Source organism: Battus philenor, unplaced genomic scaffold (genome assembly GCF_028537555.1).
Source record: "Battus philenor isolate CCGP_79_NKW_IND1 unplaced genomic scaffold, ilBatPhil1.0.hap1 SCAF_9, whole genome shotgun sequence".
NCBI classification, from domain to species: Eukaryota; Metazoa; Arthropoda; class Insecta; order Lepidoptera; family Papilionidae; genus Battus; species Battus philenor.
Window position 1 is genome coordinate 8,093,024 of NW_027181759.1, and position 5,032 is coordinate 8,098,055.

A 5,032-nucleotide genomic window follows, 5' to 3' on the forward strand; every position below is an offset into this window, starting at 1 on the left:
AACAAATATTGGAAAGGTTCAACTGTATTCCCATATTTTCTATATGGAATTGTAATATTTGTAAGTGGTTAAAGCAATCCTCGTAAATAAAAAAAGGGTTGCGAAATATATGGAATGGAAAATTGTCTTTTAAAACAAAAATTAAATCCGTCACTGACATATGGCAGACCTTTATTTTCAGATAGTTAAAATTAAATAATTGTGATACTAATAAAAAAAAGTCAGGGGTAATAATAATCCAAAAAAATTTTTTTTAACTCAAATATCCTATAACTTCGAGAAAGATATCACTCGCCGAATTCATTTTGGATGGACAGCGGTCAAAAAGCTTCAAAACATCTTCTCGTCCAAAACCACGCAATATGTGAAGATGAAGGTCTAATTCGTGTTGCCAGTGCTATACTGATCCAAGACGTAATTGCTTATGATAAGCCTCATAAGAAGGTCACCCTGATAGTAACGGAGAATGCTATACTCGGAGAGATCAAAAGAATTAGAAATAAGGAGATCCGCAGCGGAATCAAGGTCACCGATGTAGCTCTAAGAATTGCTCGTCTGGAAAGGCAGTAAGCGTGGCACATCGCTATGCAACCGATAGTTGTTAGGGCAGAAAAATTCTCGAGTGGCGACCACGAGCCGGTGGACACGACGTAGTGGGACCGGCGACATCGTAAAAGTCGCGGAAAGTCGCTGAATGTGGGTAGCGCCAGACCGGTCATCGTAGCGATCTTTGCAGGCAACCTATGCCTTGCCTTGGGCGTTTATCATTTTATTAAAAGATATGTTTCAATTATCAATTCTAATTTAACAGATAATCTATAGTAAATTTAGAATTAATGAAATTACATATGTTGTATCATATTTATATACTTTTAGGTATTCATGCATTTTAATTTCAAACTTGAAAGAAATTTACATTTCAATTTATACTTTCCACGGGTTGAAATCGTGATAAATGGGGTAAAATGAAGACCGAGGCGCAGCGAGCGCAGTGTGTTCAGAAACAATAATCTTTTGTTACGGAGATGTAAAACATTTCTATCTATGCTTCACAGTGTCGACGACGTTCGCTCCAAACTATTTAACAATACATTTCACGATTTTAAATCAATACACTCTTAAAATATATTTTCCAAAGATATTTTTATTTATTATTAAGGAGTTGTTGTTTTTATTTTAGGCGTAATGACATTAATTTTAATATTATGGTACAAGACAGGCAAAATCTATTAAAAACCTGTACCTAAACTAGTGTTCGAATTCATGTTATTATAATTTCTGGCTAGCTTAATTAAACCCATTTTATTTTAATTCGATATTTAAAAAAGTCCTTTATTGTTGCCAAATTATTTTATTTTTTTCAAAATTTCTCTTTTAGTAATAAACATAAGTAAAGTACAGAACTATTCAAATAGTTCCAATGTGACTTATTCGAAGTATTGTACGTATATAAAAAGAACATGACGAGTGTGATATGATGAAAATTACACGATTTTGTATATAATACTATGGTTTCCCGAACAGATTACCAGCTTTAAGAAGTCTATACGCTGTTCGTATAACACCGCGCAAATATCGCCTTAATGTTACTGACAAATTTTGAAGGTTGAAATTATTTCGCGTTTTTATTAATTACATTATTTACTATATATTAAAAATTTTGTATACAATAACTATAAAAAATAAGCGAGAAAGTAGTATTTATTACAGCGAATATACGCGCGGAATATAAAGAACTTACATATAAATTAAATAATTTGCATTATTCCAGCAGGCATGAATCTTATATAGCTCGTATTGTGTTTCTCCAACTTTAACAACGAACATTTCCAACAATGCATCACAATGAAAACATAAAGCGTCTATTGCCAGTTGGCTGCTGCGAATAACGTTTGTTTAATACTATGTTAAAACCATGGAAGCACGAGATATTTAGCTCTAATTAAAATGTTTCTTAAACACATTTATTTTAATTAAACATATTAATTACTTTAAGTATTATAATTATACAGACGAAGTGCTGATGATGACTTAGGGCAGTGAAATGTGGTCTCTCACCTCGGTCTTCATTATTTTTTCTGTTCTCGGTTTTCGGGGGCCGCTCGTACTTCCTCTGTTTGGGTACACAAGAACCTATTTTTACAAAATATATTTTTATTATCATATTGTGTTCACATTTTTTTTCTCTATGTCATTTATTCTTAACAATTTTTTTCATTCCTTTAATGTTTTCCGAATCCTTTCATTCATAAACTCATTTTCATTGCCTTTCCACCTAAATACTAGAGGATTTTTTTTTGATATACCTTCTTTTTTAATTTACTTTTTACTTTTAGAGGTCATCATTGACGAAGTTACAGTCGCTGAATGAGACATGCAGAGAGCTATGCTCGGGATTATTTTACGAGATCGTATCACGAATGAGGAGATCAAAAATAACCGAATTAGCTAATAGATCGGCTGCCGTAGGAAAAATGACCGCAGGAATTCTAAGGTTTTGAAATGGAGACCACGGACTGACGAGCGCAACGCCTACGTGCGTTTGAAATGATGATGATTATGTATAAGTGATATAATTGAAATTATCATCCTGGTTGCTAGTCGGGTTCTGTAGCGAAGTTCGAAGTGGCAAAGTGTGCATTTAGACTATAACTTTAAAGCAAGTAAACATGACGGCTCCATTTAAGAGCCTACATATGGAGCTGATGAGACCAACAAACTGTTATTTCGTACATGGCGAAACGTTTCATGGAATGTATGAACATAAGGTAACTCTACTTGGGCACTCTCTCGATACACGTTAGTAATTTCGATTTCGAGGTATATTTTATATGCTATTAAAAAAAACTTTTTAATTACTCTTAGTACATAATCCACTTGGTATAAAATACACTAAAATGTAAAGAGCTTAGTTTATGTTATTACGCTTCGATATAGCTTAGATTTCCTCACACCTTTTGTATTTTATAGCTTTCATCGAGTTACCTTTTGTTATAGTGTAAAGTTATATCATTTCAATTTTACATGTACTGTACAAGTAAAAAAAGACGTATACAGTAGTTAGTAAAGTAATTACTTTTAGACTGTTTAACAACTGTAGCTAGCAACAATCGACCGTACTATGTTCATCAACAGTAGAGGATTGAAACTTGTCGCGGGTTTGATTCCGGAAAATAATCTTATGTAATTCACACTATACGTTAATTATATAATATTAACCCTGCTCGAAAACATGTTTCCAGAGGATCGGCAGAAGCGTCCTCTGGGTAGCATAACCACTGCGATACAAAACCAACCTGCCAAACGTGGCGCATACACGCCTATGCTTTACAGTAGGTGTGTATGAATTGAAATGACGGCGAGTACGATGCATTTATTATATAAAGTACAACAGCGAAATGATTTAGGTATTGCTAAGCCATTCTCTATCGATTGACCAGCCGAAAATAAAATTAATGAAGTTCGGAAGTAAAGAAATAAGTATATATCGTTAAACATAAATAAAAGAAATGTAAGACGAAAATAAGATCTGTCATATAAAATAGAAACCAATCATTGTGGTAATTCCGACAGCTTGTCAAGCAACATCATTCGAAACTTTGCTTTGAATTTGAAACGATTCTTGGTATCCTAATATAGAGAGAGATATGTATATACTCAGGGTTTGAAATAAAAAAAATATAATATCAATATCCGCATTATGGTATCAACTAAATCGTAGATTAATAATGAGTTAGTTTTATTTCTAGGGGTCAAAAATGAACACCTAGTGATAGAAAATAAACCTTGTTTTAACAAAGACTTCACAAATAATCTTTTACACAAATGCAGTAGAGTTTAAAAATGTACAACACAATAACAATAAACGGCAATAGCTTCCGGCTTCATATATTTTCATATATTAGGTGTAACATTGTGAAAACGTTTTAATATGGATAATTTGAAATAAATTTTATGCACTGAACCCATTGTAGTCATTAAAATATAATTTACATTTACTATCGCAATGTTTACTTATAAATAATGAACTCATTAAATTAAATCTGGTTTGTTTAATTTGATTACTTAATTGGTGAATTTTGTATCGTTGTACGCCATGATAGAAAAAGAATCAATATGCTTGTACTAGCAGATAATGTGTTTTTAACAAAAAATCGTAAAGGAGAAATGTCCAATTTTTCTACAAATAAACATTTTGTTCTACAAAATTTGTTATGTGTAACGAGCGCTGCCTTGAAATTGAATGCTAAAATCGTTTTGAGTAACTGTCGCCATCGTATACTCTCGGGGACTCTTACGCAACTCCATGGAGCGCTCGCCTAAACGAACTAAGAGATCAGTGGCTTCCTGATCCAGTAATAATGTGTGATGCCAATTCCTAAGTCAAGGTTCCGGAGGAAGCCCTCAAGGTAAGTTACGTCAACTAGGTTTAAAATAAGCGCTTTCCCCGCATTCTTCATCTTTTAGCGCGCGATCTGTAAATGCCTACAAGGCAATATAGTGTAGTTCAAGACCTGCCATAATCATATTAGTATTTTTTTTTGTAATTTTTATGAGTATAATACCAGAGTACCGAGGGTTGCGATGCCAAACGTCCTAAGTTGAGGTAACTCCATGTTTCCCTGAGTTCATTTACTCTATGAAGCGTTCGCCTAAGCCGTCCAAGAACCTAAAGGCTTCTCTATCCGGTAAAATACATAATGTAACTTTAAGAATTAAGGTCAATTCGTTGATATAAACAAGCAATAAAACCTATCTGCAGTTCAATTAAAGAGGTGTGAAAGATTTACAAATTTAACAGTAAACTTAAGGATTTCTTTATCGATCAATGCTCAATTGATATTTTTTTAAAGTCATGTTATGTAATGAATATAATGTGATCATTGTGTAACAATAGTATAATTGGTATAACATTAGAATTATATAATTATTGTCATTTTTTATTTGTAGCCGTATAAATATTGTCGCCCACGCCCGGAGCATTGGTAGCCTAATGGTAAAGGAGTGAGACTTGCGGTCGTAGGTCGCGGCT